General features: G+C 39.7%; 1 long non-coding RNA gene across 2 annotated transcripts in view; it reads left to right on the top strand.

Annotated features, from left to right (window-relative positions):
- The window catches only part of LOC140617920 (uncharacterized), a 268,157-nt gene that overhangs the window by 22,496 nt on the left and 228,500 nt on the right, over positions 1 to 17,161 (top strand). For both annotated transcript variants that reach the window (XR_012018069.1, XR_012018068.1), the window contains exon 3: positions 5,829 to 5,885. This is a non-coding gene — a long non-coding RNA (uncharacterized lncRNA). The remainder of the gene's footprint in view (positions 1 to 5,828; positions 5,886 to 17,161) is intronic.

The raw sequence follows: 17,161 nt of genomic DNA on the forward strand, positions 1-17,161 counted from the left end.
AAATTCAAATTGAACCACACATCCTGTATTTTTTATTCATTAAATCTGACCACGCCTACCTGGAGGTTTTCTGGAGGTAATATTCCCATGACAGTCATGTTGTGGCAGATTTCACCACGACGATAATCTCATGGAGAGGAGGTCTCATCTGTCCTATAAAATAGCATCTAAATAATGAAATGCCAAGTTGAGAGTCTCAGAACTCATTGCCTCACTATTATCATCTTTCCAGCCCTCTCATTTTTCTGTGCAATGAGAACTTATCAGATCAAGTAAACATTACCACTCAAAGCATTCATAAAATATTGAACATTTCATTTGAGTTTCTCAAAGCAGCTAAGTCTGCTTTAACTGTTTGAAAGTGTTGTATATTTACTAATAACTAATTTGCAAGGAGTCTGTGTTACATAGCCTGGGAGAGGAATGAGCAGCCCCCTTCTCCACTGCGTTCTTTTCAAGGGGGTTAAAACTACACCAGCTTTGCAGTTGTTAATACAGCCCCATTTAACACAGGCAGCATGTTGGTCCCTGGAAAGAGAACAATGCCTTTTTGGCTTGAAAGAGGATTTCAGTTGGAAAAGATACTTTCTTCATTTTCTTCTTTCACTATCACCTTATTGAACCTTTCTCAGAGCCAAAAAATGAGCATGTGAAGGTGGGAAAATCCAATTCAGCAACATCAGATAGGAAGATGCATCCAGGGTAATTGAATATCTGCAAGAACAATTATCTATGATAGGAAAAGAGAAGGAATATATCAAAAGACAACATGTTAACAAAATCGAAATAACGGAAGCAATAATCTAGTATCTCATGGTTAAGAATTAAAACCCCTGGTTATCATCATAGGATGAACAAAGTAACACATTTATAAGGAAGACAGAAATGTCTTAGATATATCATCATCTATACGGTCACCTATCTGCATACCACAGATAGTATGGCTGTCATGTCAAGCAGGGTATTACACTATTATAGTGGCTTAGGACTTTGCTGAAATATCAGATTCAACAGATAGATTGAGGTAAACTCTCCCAGGCTTCATATCTAGAAATCTGTATTTTAAGTCTTCATAAGGAATTCTGATAGGACACATTTGGGATACAGCCATACTTATTTGCTGATTCAACAAATACCAGAAGGCATATTAGGTTCCAAAGCTATTCTAATTTTTTTTTTCTAGGCTCCAGCTCTCATAAACTTACATTCTAGTGGGGAGAGAAAAAAATAAAATAAAAATTAAATAATGTCAAATAGTGATACATGCTATAAAGGAAATAGTGAGAAGGGAGAGTATGTGCCTGGTGGAGGCAGGTGGATGCTATCTTAAACGTAGTGATAGTGAAAAGCTCAGAAATGAGACCATAAAAAGAAAAATTCACACACAGAACATCCTCCACACTGTGAGGCTGCAGTCGATTGCAGGAGGGTTTGTGGAAGAGCAGGAAGGCCAGTGTGGCTGGGAAGGCAGTGAGCAAGGAAGGGGATGAAAGATGATGTCTGAGAGGCAACCATGGATCAGATAGATACCTAGGACCCTTCAGACTGTCCTGGCAAGATTGGATCTATTCTTAAGATGATGAAAAGCCATTGAAGGGTTTAGAGCAGGGAAGTTAGATGATTAGATTTTTATTTTGAAATCTTTTGGTTGTGGGAGGTAGGATACCAGTTGCATGCTGATGTAGTTGTCCAGGTGTGTAAAGATGATGGCTCGTACCATGGTGGCAAGAAGTGGTTGGATTCAATAAATGTTTTCAAGGTCAGGATTCAGTAGAATTTACTGATTAATTGGGTGTGAATTATAAGAGTAAGGCAAGATCCCAAAATGACTTTGAATCTTTGGCATCATAATTTGATCAATGGAACACTCTGGAAGTAGTGACTGTGAGTGTTGAGATTTGGACTTAACTTTTGGAAATAAGTTTGAAATGCCTCGTAGGCACCCAAGGGAAGATGTGAAATAAGAAGTTGATCATTGAGAGACTGGGGATATAAATTTGGAAATCATCAACATATACATAGTATTTAAGCCACAAAGTTAGTTGAATCACTAAGATCAAGACTTGCAGCAACAAAAAGAGCCAAAATTTTAAAGACAAGTTAGATGAGGCAGGTCTCATGTTACTATTTCTCAAGAGATACTTTTTGCATTTTGGATTGAATAATACTTTGCCATGCAAAACAGATGTAAGGATCTTAGGATATTTAGCATCCCTGGACTCACCCACTAAACACCAGTACCATGTCCCAATCACTATGACAGTAAATATAGCCCCCACATATTTACAAACTACTCCAGAGGTGCATTTTTTGTGCTCCTTGACTATATAGTTATTGAAATCACTAACTGCCTTCAAATATCTACTCATAAGATTTTATTGTAGGGGCTGTGAATTTCAAATACATTTGGGTTAGAAAAGTATATATTATGCAGAGTTATAGTATTAGGGGATATGAAAATTTGTTTGCCAACAATCTCTTAGGGCCAAGAAAATAGAGCAAGCTCAAAACAGCAGTAAATTTCTTTTACCATTTTGCTGCATAACCAGAATTAACTGATTAATTGATTCCTGTAATGTCCTTTGTAAAGCATTCCATGTACAATGAATGCTGGTTTAATACACTAATTTTGGTAATCTAACACACTTCTTGGCACCCCACCCCCACCCTGGAATTATATGCTCAGGTGTTTTTGTTCCTAGATTCATTTATGTAAATCATCCATGTATTGAAAATGCACTTTTTAATTTGAGATCACATTCACACCAAATAGATGATGTATCGTGCGCTGTCTTCAAAATCACTATTTTGTGAAGTGCTGGTTTTGTGAAATGGCATCCATTCATTCATTCCTAGAGTGATGATAATGTATATCTTCATATAAATTGCATCATCTAGTATGTGCTTTTTTGGGGAAGGCTTCTTTCACTCAATGTGATGTTTTCGCAATTTATGGGTGACGTTTTAAGATTCATTAAGTGTGTCAGTGGTTTATTACTCCTTATTGCTGAATGGTGCTTCATTGTGTGTAAAAACCACCATTTCTTTATCCATTCTCCTGCTGCTGGACATCTAAGTTGTTTCCAATTTGGGGCTATTATGAATAAACCTGCTGTAAGCACTTCTGTACATTGTTCTCTGTGAACGTATATTTTCATTTCTTTTAGGAAAACACACAGTTGAATTGTTGGTACGCAGGATAGGTATATATTTACTTTTATAAGAAACCTCTGAAGTCTTTTCCAAAATGTATTATTTTGCATCTCCACCTTAAATGTGGGAAAGTTCTGATTGTTCCACAGACTTCCCAATGCTTGAGGTTATTGGTATTTTCAATTTTAGCCATTCCATTGCTGTGCAATGGTATTTCATTGTGGGTTTGATAGACATTTCCCCAATAAGTGCTGACATTGAGTACTTTTTCGAATGCTTATTGGTCATTCATATACCTTTTTTTTATGAAGAGTCTATTCAAAAAGTTTTCCCACAGACATCTCTTCAGCTATTTAAATATTGAGCTGCTACAATAAACTTGCCTTAGAATACTCACCAGCCAATATTAGGGGAAGTGTATTTATGTAACACACAGTAGTCTAGGAGAGAGTTACTATGGTAGGTGTTTAAAAATAATTATATATAATTTCATACATACTTCTCTATTGACTAAATTAGCCGGTTTTCAGTAAATATTAATTAGTTTACTCCCAGAGAATAATATTGATGTTAGTCAATACATAAAATTTTTATGGATTTTAATGGTGAAAAAGTATAGAAACCCCAAATCACTAATTATAATGTCCTATTTAAGTACATTAAGCTGTTAAAACATTTCATTTTTCTGCTACTACTGATATAAAAGTATTTGAACTTTGCTTAAGAGACAACATCTAACATAGTTTATTCTGATAAAATACTTTAAGTCTTATTTGGTTTGCTTTATTCACCAACTAAAAATATGTATGAACAACGATGGTGAAAATTTCACGTGAAAGCCATTGTACAATAAACACATAACTGGGTATGTTGCTGAGTGGGCACATTATCTTTTAATTATAGAGAAGAGAGACTGAAAAAGAATGTCAAGAAATGGGATCTATGTCTACTATGTAGTCAGAGAGGTCAGTAAATGGCCTTCTGCTCCTAAGAACCTAAAGTAACACATAATATACATATTCAGATAAGAAACCAGAACCAACTCTGTTCATCCTTGTGGAACAAATAAACGTAGTCTCTGAATTTGGATTTTCTGTGCTCATCAGAAATTCTTCTTTCTGGAAGTCAATTTTTTATCCTTACCAGAGAGGTAACGTTAACATAATTCAAAGGAATAAAGGACAGAACAAGGTATTCAACTAAAACTTTGGTCAACAACCATTTATACACAAGCCTTTCCAGACAATAAAGTAGGAATTTGTAAAATAATGTGGTTCAGCAGTGGGTTCATATATTTTTTTAAAAAAAAGTATTTTCATAATCCTCCAGGACAGTCCATTCTCATGGTGAACCTCCTGTCAACTGCCTGGGGCATCCAGTTTGAACAAAATGACTCACTCAGTCTCCAAACAATTCCCCAGTCTACATAATAACACCACTTTGCAGCTGGCATTTACTGTAGTAAAAGTACCTTGCAACAGTTAACTTGTGAGTGTTGAGGGAAGGCCGTGCCTGGCAGTCAAAGAGGAGGCTCCTTGCAGTATGAGATCTGAAGTCTTTTATGAGACTTTGCAATCAATATCCTAACATGTACTGAAAGGAGCTTATGTGAAAGCAAGTAAGAGAAGTGGTTGGTAGTTTGGTTTGTTTTCATGTGTTTCATTGCAGTTGTTGGTAGAGGATAGAGCTGACCTTCTTGATTCTCCTAAAAACGATAGGCTGAAATTAATAGAAGCAATGTAATGATACAGTTACAGAATGGAAGAGTTCTACAGTCTATAGCTAATAAACTATTACGATGAATTTAGGACACTTTAATGTCATTTTTTTTCCTCTGTGTATTTAGAGATGTTTGGCCATCAGTTCAACCATGGGTTTATGGGAAATTCCATTGCTTAGATCCTGTTCCCATTATACCACACATGCTCTGCTCTTCTGAATTTGCAAACTACCTGGACAGCCTGTAGGTCAGAGAGGGATAAATGATATTATTACACAGGGCTGGGTCACCAAACTATAACCCTGCCTAAGCCAAATCTGACCTCTGGGCCACATGTTTTTGTAAATAAAGTTTTATTGGAATGTAGCCATACCCATCCATTCACTCATTGTTTGTGGCTTCTTTTGTGCTGAAGAGCAGAGTTGAACAGTTACAAGAGAGCCCTTCTGACCCACAGACTCTAAAAGATTTACTAACCCATTGCAGAAAAACATTTCTTGAGCTTTGGTTTAGGGTGATAACATCTGCCCTCCAGGCAGATTATACTCCAGTAGTGCCTTTCTGGACATGTACAGTCCAAGAAACAATCTTTAGAAAGGGGCTGTCTATGTAAAAAATGAACCCATTTTATCTCTTGAAGGGGCAATTACTTTAGACACTTCTAGGCTTCCCTAGTGTCCCATCTCCTGATTTGCATCAATAAAAACTGCATGTTCCCTACACACATAGCTTTAGTTGGGAATATGACCATTGAGAATAAATTCTTAACCTACCTTATGGCTAAATTTGACCAAGTGTGACCAACTTTTGACCAAGGAATATAAGCACACATTACGGATACGATTTCTACTAAGTTATCTGCATGTCTTTCTCTTTTCTTTGCATTTTTATCTCTTCTGGCTGGAACATACACATTTTGCTGAATCCAACAACCTTCTTGGATTTTAATGACAAGGCACCTGCCATCATGAAGATGGGGTCAAAATCTGTGAGCTTCCTGGATACATAGCAAGTAAGGATTGCCATACCAGCTTTGAGCTATTGTCCCCAGACTTTTTTTTTAAACATAACAGTTTAAAAACATGTGGATTTAAGCCATTGCTCATTTGAATTTTGAATCCCATATTGATATTCCCAATATTTATATTAATAAAAAAGCCAGTGGCTAGGAGGGAATTCTTAGTGTATGTAGTGGACACTTGTTCAATCTATCCTTGGCTTTCCCTTTCTGGCACTTCTTTCTTCTTTCCCCCTTTATCTACACAGATAGAGCAGGAGCTTTTACAGTTATAAACAGAGATCCCTGCTTACTTGCCAGAGTTGAATGAACCAAAAGACCCTTATGGGGCCAAACCATCACTAGTCTGAGAATTGTTTCTACTGGGGAACTTAAAGGCCTCTGATGATCATATTTTCTGATACCCAGGTTTTGGGGCGGGGGGGGTGACAGAAAAAGTCTGTATGAGAAAAAAATATAATTGGCAGAGCGTCTATGAGTGCAAACTCCTGGAAACTCAGAATCCCTGCTTTCCGTTCATTCATCCCTTTTCTTGTGGTACCATGAGACACATCAATGTTCAGTGGGTAAAGTTGTCCATTTACCAAGTCAGAATTCAGAAGAGATGTAACTTCCTCTATTGTTTTCTTAGACCTAAAATTCTGTTTTGAGGTCTCTTCCTGCCAGGTTGTAAAACTAAATTTCGAATAATTCAGGGTTTCCCAATCTCTTTTCTCATTTATTAGAGTTTTCCCGGGTACAAGGAGTTGTAGTTTGCTTCAGCAATATCTTCACTCCACATTGAAATATGACTACGCGGAACCATTCTTAAATTTAAGGATTTTGGTATCAATTCCCCACTCTTCCCTTTGTAGCAAATTCTATGTCTATCATCACTGAGCTGACCAAACCTATCATTTTTTAAGCCAAAATGTGCTCTGAGGATAACCAGCCCTATATATTTTCTAACACACTGCTTCTTAAATTCCGATGGGCATGTGAATACCCTTGGTCTGTTGTGAAAGTCTAGAATCTGATTCAGTAATTATGGGGTGGGGCTGAACTCCTGCCTTTCTAACAAGCTCCCAGGTGATACTCATTTTGATTGTGACCCTGTTGGAGTAAGGCTATAACCCATGTATAAACATGAAACTTCCTCTTGTTTTTTTTTTTTTTAAGATTTTATTTATTTATTCATGAGATACACAGAGAGAGGGAGAGAGAGGCAGAGACACAGGCAGAGGGAGAAGCAGGCTCCCTGCAAGGATCCAACGTGGGACTCGATCCCGGGACTCCAGGATCACGCCCTGGGCCGAAGGCAGGCACTAAACTGCTGAGCCACCCAGGGATACCCCTTCCTCTTGTTTTAGGCTTCGTTCTATGTCTTTCTTTGTGCTTCTTAATTAACACGTCTCAATTCCTCTATATAAGTTGTTCAGTATTTTTTAATAGAGTATAACTTTTGCATTTATTTTTGTCCTTACAAGCTGAAAACATCTATACTTTAATGCATTTTTAAACCTTATTTACCATGCTTTATGATGTATTTTGGCAGACAGTGGAGCATTGCATTCAGTGGAGATTAATAGATTCAGTATAGACTCTACTGTGCTCAAAATATGTCCTTGAGGGATACCTGAGTGGCTCACTGGTTGAGCATATACCTTTGGCTCAGGTCCTGATTCTAGGGTCCTGGGATCGAATCCTGAGTTGGGCTTCCCACAGGGAGCCTGTTGTTCCCTCTGCCTATTTCTCTGCCTCTCTCTGTGTCTCTCATGAATAAATAAATAAAATCTTAAAAAAAAAAAAAAAAGTCCTTGAGGCAGATTTACTTCTTGAGTCTTGTTTTTGTTTTTTGGGTTTTTTTCCTACTTATTGGAAGTGACCTCTGACCCACCTACTCCTACAGACTTGTAAGGTTATAAAGGGGAATAGCATGTACCTGGACATGCTTTCGAAAAAAAAGTGCCACTGCATCATTCTTAGTGATGCTCTTTGGCAGCTGGCAGCTGTCTATTTCCAGCCATTTTCATTGCTCGGACTGTGACCCCAGAGTGTTGGAAATCTTGCTCGGGAAAACACCAGAGCTACATCTTCCTTTGTGACTTCAAACAGTCACCACTGATATCTTATTTAAATGAGCTTCAGTCTGTGTAGACAGCCCAATAAATAGTTTATTTATTCTGAATCCTTCCTCTGGGAATCTTCTTTTGAACTACAGCATCACATCATTTCAAAGGGAGCAAGGAAAACATCAGCTGCTGAAAGGCACTGCATTTTTTATGTACAGCTTAAAAACACTGCATCTGGTGTGTATAGAAACACATCTGTCCGTGCAACTGTCAAAGTTGGGTCATGCCCTTTCCATGCAGAAATAGTTTCACTTACGTAGGACCTGTGAGGCACTGCCAGGTATTCCCGGGGCCTGGGAAGCATCGCCGCAGATGCTCTTTCTTTTGCAATATCTGCCTTTTGATGATAAAGTTTCTATATTAAAGTAAAGCAAATGCAGGTTCGTGTCTCCTTATTTCCAAGTCAGTTATTGCTACTCACATCTGATAAGCCACACTTATAAAGCCAGGCCAAGCAGATAAATAATCAAAACAACAACAAACATGCAGATACACTCTCTTTGCCTGCCACATCAGAGGGTAGCGCAGTGAAAGCCCTTCTGATGGTTTGGTTCCATTTTAAAGGTACCGCTCTCTCAGCCCTGTTAGAAGACAGAGATGAGAAAATGTCATCTGATCCAGAAACTAGAGTTACAGCTACATTTTTTTGATCAAGAATGAAGAGGGAGGAGGGCCTCTGGGGTGGTGTTCAGGAACATAGAGAATAGTCTTTTTCAGCACGAAATGCCCTCCAGCAGCAGCCGGCAATGCCTTGGGCAAGGCAAGACAGCTGGCACTCTGCTTCTTTGCAACCAGCCACGACATCTATCCTTCCTGATCCGGGAAGTCACAAACTCCTTAGGATTCACAAAAGATTCTTTAGGGGTTTTCATCAGTGTCTGTAATTATGTGCTAACACCTCTGTCATTGTTTGTTGCTGTCAAAATATGATCTATGCAGGTAGCTTTAGATTTCCTACTACCCTTTGTAAAGGGAGTTCCATGCATTCTTAATTTGCTCATTCGTTTATTCCAAAACTATTCGTTGAGAGCCAATATTCCTGTATGCATTGAAAGCGATGGTATAGATACTGAACATATGAAGATAAAACAGGATACCCACCTAGAGGGGCAGGGCTCGAATATACAGATCCCGGGGAACTCAGCCCTCCCTCCAAGGTGGTATGTTCAGGCTTCCCTCACCACTTCTTTTCTCTGGAGTAGACATGAAGTTGTGAGTGTTTCATAGGAAGCCCAGCCTGCATCTAGTGTCTCATTCTGTGGGCATCTGGGCTATTTCAAGCCTCTGTCCATATTTCTTGAAAATATTTTTAACCCTTTCCCTATCTGATGATCTAATGAGTACTGTGGGAACCCCGCAGTACAGAACTGATTGTGCAAGAAACCCCAGGGACTTTTAGAGGACAAATGTCAGGTGCAGATCATGGCTGTCTCCATCCCTATTCCTTTGTCCATGGCAGACTTTGGTAATAGTTTGGCGTATGCCTTCTGACTGAACTTTAGCACTGCCTTTGACACATTCTCGATATGCTGGTCCAGACAGTCAAACAAATTAGTACTGACCCAAAAGATGAAACCTGTTTGTTATCCTGTTTGGAATGTGCTATGTCTATTCCTTGGATGGGCCCATTGACTTCCATCCAGAACTAAGTATTCATGATGCCCATAGATACAAAGCCCCATAAGATCACTCAGGTCTTATTCACTTGGAGCCACCAGCAGCTGTACCTATAGACATCATTTTTGGTTAAATCCAGTCTCTGTAAACTCCATCCATAGTCTCAACTTTCAGAAGCCCCCAGTCCTTTTAAACAGTGGTTTTACACTCACACCCAAGAATCTCCAATCTTCATCGCTTATGGTGAGCTAGCTGGCAAACAACACCAAATTAGTTCAATTATTGTTTATATTATAGTTAATACAGGTTAATGAGGTGTGTTGGAGGGGGAGGGCATATATTCCATAGAATCACTGAGACCCAAGACCTTCAACCAAAGAGAATTATTTGCCAGGGTCTCAGGGTCATCTGCCAGATTCCCTCCATTAAGCCAGTGATGAAAGAGAAGGAATGTGGGGAATCACACACGGTCTTTCTTTTTGTTTTTAAGATTTTATTTATTTATTAGAGACACACACACAGAGAGAGAGAGAGAGAGAGAGGCAGAGACACAGGCAGAGAGAGAAGCAGGCTGCCTGCAGGGATCCCAATGTGGGGACTTGATCCTGGAACTCCAGGATCACGCCCTGAGCCAAAGGCAGATGCTTAACCACTGAGCTACCTGGGCATCCCCCACATGTTCTTTCTTAAGGTTGAGGCCTGTAAGTAGCTGTATCATGACTACCACTTTCCACTCACTTGAGTGCAAGGGATACTAAGAAGTCGTGTCTAATAACTAGACTAAAGTAGGCAGGTTATGCTTGATGATGGATGAATCCATAGGTTCTTGATACAGATTTCTCATTTGCAGAAATTCTAATGCAGTTGAATCAATGTAAAACCAGCTTGTGTAATTCTCTAGGGAGATTGCCTCCATGGAGTGACCCAGAATCCAGGATGCTTTCATCTTGTGGGTCTACTTCATGATCTCCATGATTACTCACAAAAGGAAAGAGAACATAAAGATACACACCAGGTTTAAATGCCTCAAAATAAGAAGCAACACAACTTGCTCTGCCCATAATTTTTGACTGTAGTCATGTGACCCCATCTAACTGCACAGGGGCTTGGAAGGAAGTCTTCACATGTACCCAGGAAGAGGAAGAGGCCAGGCATGGTGGTCCCAGCCATCTTTGCCATATGTGGTCCCAGTGTGCTTATAGGATGAGATGGAAGTAGAATGTGGTAAACACGCAGCATTGCCCCAACCATGAGGAATTCCTCTTTTCCTCTCAGTATGTCCTAGAAGACCTTGGGTGCTCTCTCATTCAAACATAAGTTTACTAAACACAAAGTATTGATTAGAAAGTCACGAGGATGTAATTTGTTTCAGAAACTGGTATTACGTGATCTTTTCAAAAAGTAGTTTAATTTTAAAGCATATCCTGGTTTCAGATGTTGCAGTTTGAAGGCATGCATGACAGAGGAATTTCTTGGTCAAAAATGAGAGAACTCTAACTTAACAGTCCTAAGCCAACAAAGGGCTTTTTTTTAGCTCTCATAGTTGAAAGATATAGGCATGACCGGAACCAGATACATAAATGATGTTGTCAAGAATCTGTGCCTTGTCCTCTTCCAGCCCATCTTCCATTTGCAGGCTTCATTCTTAAAATAGGCTGTTCCCAAGTTGTGGCAAGACAGCTACCAGCAGCTCCAGCCTCCGCTTCCCCCAGGAGAAAGAGAGTGTGCCTGTCCCAGGGATTATAATGAAAGTCAGGGAGAAGTGTAAACTGGACTGTGTTGGGTAGTTGCCCATTCATTTAACCAATTCAAGGGGATAATGGAATTCACTAGGTTTGAAATCAGGGTTTATGTCATTCCCACTTAAGCTGCAAAATAAAGATGGGAAATGAGTAGTTTCCCAAAGGAAAACTTGATTGTCGTTACCAGAAAACAGAACTAAAAATGCCCGCACAGTTTTCTGCTGTGTGATACAGACAGAAGATTGCCTTACTGCCTAATTAGGGTCTCTTGGTGACTGCCCTAAAAAAAGTCACTGTGGTCCAGAGTCTGATCGTTAGACTTGCAGATATAAAAACCTCATTTGTTACTGTAACAGGGGGCATTTGGTCTCTGGGAGAATGGCTTATGCCAACCTAACTCATAGGGACTGATGCATAAACTAGGACTCTGGCTTATTAATTATTCCTAAGAAATATAACCTCTTAGTTAACCAGAAAATTTAAGCTACACTGACCAGCTCCTTAAAAAGCTTCATGGAAGATAAATTAAAAACAATAGAATAATAGTTCAACGTGAAATCTTATTCAGGGGAATTAATTCTACAAGGACATTCTGTGACATATAACTATTACTCAATAAATGCATTTCAGTAGTGTTGTTATACCTTCCTAGAAGGCTGTCACTCAAATAGGCTCATGTGCATACTCCTCTCCATACCCCTGGAACGTTCTGGCTGGCTGTTGCTAAGTGTTGCCCTCTGACATTCTGATTCCTGTCACTGTATTTTCACAAGATCCTTTCCTTGCATTGATACCTTATTTAACTGATTTGTCTTCATTTGCGTTTTGATTAGGTAACAGGCCATTAATAATCAGTATATCTTGATTTAGGCAAACTATCAGAAATCTCAGCCTATGTATTGATAATTACAAGTGTTTAAATAGCCACTTGTTTATTTTTTTTAATGATTTACTTATTTATTTATTCATGAGAGACAGAGAGGCAGAGACACAGGCAGAGGGAGAAACAGGCTCCAGGCAGGGAACCTGACATGGGACTCGATCCAGGGTCTCCAGGATCATGCCCTGGGCTGAAAGCAGCACTAAACCGCTGAGCCAACCGGGCTGCCAACTTAAGCTCTTTAAAGTGAATGTGATGAGCAGGGAATATTTCCTGGCTTTTCATATTACCAGGGTCTTTCCCTTTTTCCTGAAGTTTTGCGGGCCACATTGGTGAAATTTGTCAATTAAGAATTTTCTCTTTTTGTATTGAAATGAGTTCAAACTGAATTTATAAAACAGTGTTTTCTTTGGGACCTTATTTTGATACAATTTTAGACTTACATAGTCACAGAAATAGTGCAAGGAACTTTCCTTTCCCCTTTACCCAGATTCATCAATTATTTATATTTTGCCTCATTAGCTCTATCTTTTTCTCTTTATGGGGAAAGTTGAAGACATTGTGCCCTTTCTCCTAGCTTCTACTGTGTATGTCCTAAACACAAAGACATTTCTTACATAGCTATAATGCAATGATCAAAATCAGGAAATTTAACATGGAAATGATGCTATTAAGAATCAACAGTTTGTTTAATTTCTTTTTAAATTGCTCCAATGATGATATTTTTAAACTAGTTTCTCTGGCTCAGATACATATCATACATTGGATTTACTTGTCTTTTCTTTTTGGACTTCTTTATTACTGGTTAGTTATACTGTGTGTCTTTGTCATTTCTGACCTTGACATTTTTGAAGAGTATAAACTAGTTTTTTGTAGTGTTCCGCAATTTGAATTATCCTTTTTTTTTTTGCATGATTAGATTCAGATTATGTACTTGTTATGCATTTTCTTTTATCTTTTTTACTGCATTGTGCTAGGATGCCCATGATGCCAGTTTTGATGGCAACATTGATCACTACTTTCACTTTGGTTAAGATGGTATCAAGGTTAAGATAGTCCCCACCAGGTTTCTCTGCTGTAAAGTTATTTTTTGTTTTGTTGTGTGTATGTAATTAGTAAGTAATCTGGGGTGAGGATTTTTTTTGAAATTACATAGATAGCCTGTTTCTAATATCTGCTTATTTGGAATAATTTGTGTCAAATAAGGACACATATCCTTAACCCATTTGACCTCTGAGTGAACAGAAACCAATGGATTAAAAGAATTGCCGTAACACCTACTGGATATGGGGTCAGAACCCAGATTTTGCTTTCTTTTTTCAGGTTCTTTTTAAAATTTTTTTTTTAATTTTTATTTATTTATGATAGTCACATCAGAGAGAGAGAGAGAGGCAGAGACACAGACAGAGGGAGAAGCAGGCAGGCTCCATGCACCGGGAGCCCGACGTGGGATTCGATCCCGGGTCTCCAGGATCGCGCCCTGGGCCAAAGGCAGGCGCTAAACCGCTGCGCCACCCAGGGATCCCCTTTTTTCAGGTTTTTTATATGACATTTCCCCCACTTACTTTTTTTTTTTTTTTTTTTTTGGTATAAAATTTTGGTAACCTATTCAGTTTCTGTAGCTTGTATTTAGGACAACTTTGAAGGAACAGGTAAACCTGGGAAGGAAGCTGAGTCTCTTTTGTGGGCTGTGTAATCTTTGGAAAGATGTTGAAAATGTCTGAATCTCACCTTCTTTCTCTATTAAGGGGATATAAAATTACTCAGATTTCAAGGCTGCTCTGAGATTAAATAAGAATTTCTTTTCTCATGCACTTACATAATATCTACAATAAGTGGTCAATAAATGTGGGTTCTTTTCTCTCTTCATCCCTTCAGGGTTTTTTTTTTTTTTCTTTGTTTTTTTAAATGAGTCTAGCATTTGCAAGGTTACATACGCTGGGATATAGCCACAAGAAAAACCAAATTTTGCTGAAATGGAAAGAGAGAAAACATTCACTGACCAAATGGTATTGTGAGCCTTGTAGGTATCTGGGAGAAAAAGTTCCACGCACAGGTCCTGAAGTGGTCACGTTATTGAAATGTTTGAAGAAGAATAAGGAAGTTAGTGTGGCTAGCACAGACTAAGTGGGCTGAGAATGGGAAAGATAAGTTCAAAGAAATGGTCAGGGGCCAGATTATATAGACCAGTGCCAAAGTTAGAGACTTCTCTTTAGGAAGATGACACACATTGTGCAATTTGAGGCAGAGAAGTCATTTGTTATTTCTTCTGTTTTAAATGAATCACTCTTCGGTGTCAAATTGTATCCCCAAAAAGATATGTTCAAGTCCTAGTCCTCAGTATTCGGAAATAGGGTCTTCATAGATGTAATCAAGTTAAGGTGAGGTCATTCTAGATGAGAGTGGGACCCAATCCAGTATGACTGGTGTCCTTGTGAGAAGAGAGAAATCTGAAGGTAGAGAAGAAATCCATGTAAAGAACAAGGTGGGTGTTGGAATGATGTACCTAAGAGCCGAGGAACACCCAGAATCGCTGGTAACCACTAGATTCTTAGAGCCGTCCAAGGGACCACGGCCCTGCCATCACTTAAATTTTGGAGTTCAAGCCTCAGGCACTGTGAGAGACTACGTTTCTGCAGTTGAACACCACCTGGTTTGTGGTATTTTGTTATGGAAGCCCTAGGAAATGAATATAGCTGCTTTGGATGTTATGGGAAGACTATAGAGGAGGACTATATGTGGAAGTAGGAGGCTATCCCGTCATCAGCATGAAAGACGGTGGAGAGGTGGACAAAGGCAGGAGAGATGGGGAGGTGGGACATGGTCAGATTCTAGTTATGTTTTACTATATCTGCCATTGGATTGGGTGGCCCAAACCAGGAACGCTTCTCACAGTGAAAGCAGCTGCTATTAATAACTACACAAGGGGATCCCTGGGTGGCTCAGCGGTTTGGCTCCTGCCTTTGGCCCAGGGTGTGATCCTGGAGCCCCGGGATTGAGTCCTGCATCGGGCTCCCGGCATGGAGCCTGCTTCTCCCTCGGCCTGTGTCTCTGCCTCTCTCTCTGTGTGTGTGTGTGTGTGTGTGTGTGTGTCTCATGAATAAATAAATAAAATCTTTATAAAAAAATAACTACACAAGGACCACAGTCAAAATCTAGGGCATAAGGTTAGTGTACTGATGGATTGAATGTAAAAATATGAAAGAGGGGAGTTAGCAGTGCCTCTAGGAGTTTGGCCTAAAGTACTGGATCAATAGAGTCAACCACTTGCAAAGGGAGGAAGACCATAGGAGGAGCAGGTGTGGAGGAAAAATCGTAAGTTCAGTTGAGATCTGTCAAAATTTGAGGTATCTCTAAGACCTGCAAGAGGAGATTTGAGTGAGCAGCCTGAAAGGAAGGAAGCTGGTGTCTGAAGGGACAAGTTTGGTCTAGATATATAGATTGGGGTTGTCACTTGGAAATGATATTTAAAGCCACAGGGCTGCATGAGCTCTAAACACCCAGAGACGAATGAGAATGAATAAGCCCCTCTGTGTCCTCCTAATAATTCTTAAATTGCCTGACAATAGTAGGTGCTTGTGCTTATATTTGTCAGAGGGTGAAAACATACAAATTGTTCTGATAAATGGAATCATATGTTTGAGATAGTGAAAAACTTTTTTTTAAAGATTTTACTTATTTATTCATGAGAGACACACAGAGAGAGGCAGAGACACAGGCAGAGGGAGAAGCAGGCTCCCTGTGGGGAGCCCGATGTGGGACTCAAACCCAGAACCCCAGGATCACGACCTGAGCCAAAGGCAGATGCTCAACCACTGAGCCACCCAGCTGCCCGGAGAAATTGGTTTCTTTGACTCAGTACAGCATGGTGTGAGGGTGCTGAGGAATCACTCCAGATGAGGGTCAAACTCTGGGCAGCTGTACGCAAGTCCCACAGGTCCTGTCCCTGTAGCTCTGGGAGACGCCCAGGATCTGTACTTTGCGACAGGTACAGTCAGAATTTGTCCTGCAGGGACTCCCAGGCCATGTGTGTAGAGACACTCTGTTTACAGCTCTCTCTGGCTACGTTGTCTCTTGTACTCAATTTGTGTGTTCCCTGTGTCCAAGCTTTGGTGTATTTGATTTTCTTAAATTGTGCCACAGCCACCTGAATCCCCTATGCAACCTCAGATGACAAATGTGCGTGGAGGGGATGTCTGTATTTCTGAATTTGTAAACCTGTCTCGAAAAGAAAAGCTGCAGCGTGACACAGGAGCCATGTCATGTTGGGTGGAGAAGGCAGGAGGATGAGGCCCACCTGCTGCCTGGCTGGCTGTGCTCAGAGTAAGACACCCTTCGGGTTCCCTCCGCTCGCCCTAAAATGCAGCTTCCAACTGCCCCACCTGGAAACACAGGAGCCCACATCTTTTACTTTTGACTTCCTTTTTTTGCCTCGTCTGCTTCTTACGCCACTTTGGGATGTGTTGGCTCTGTGTTACCTACAGCTCTTGTAATTCTAGATTGATTCCTAATCAGAAAGGCAGCGCGACTCCTGACAAGCTCTGCCTATCCCTAATTGACTCTTTTTATGTTAATATAAATACCCATGAAAATATATTAAAAATCTGTTATACTCCCAACAGAGAATCTACAACTTCAATTACTTTAAAATGCTCTGAAGGCTCTCAATTAGCTAATTACAGTCTGTGTGTGATTGGAGGAACAGTAGAGGTTAAAACCCCCTTTAAACACAGTGCAGGTACCAGACAAAATGGGGGCATTTCTGATTAGATTTTAGAATTGTGCCCTGCTCTCGCAACAATAATCGTAGAACTAGCAGTTTTTAAAAGAAAGACAATTAAAAGAGTGAAAGTAAAAACAAATTAAGGGAAACATGCCTCTTTTAACTAAAAGATTTTTGTTTAAAAAAACACTTAAATA

The sequence above is a fragment of the Canis lupus genome, chromosome 26 (assembly GCF_048164855.1).
Source record: "Canis lupus baileyi chromosome 26, mCanLup2.hap1, whole genome shotgun sequence".
NCBI lineage: Eukaryota > Metazoa > Chordata > Mammalia > Carnivora > Canidae > Canis > Canis lupus.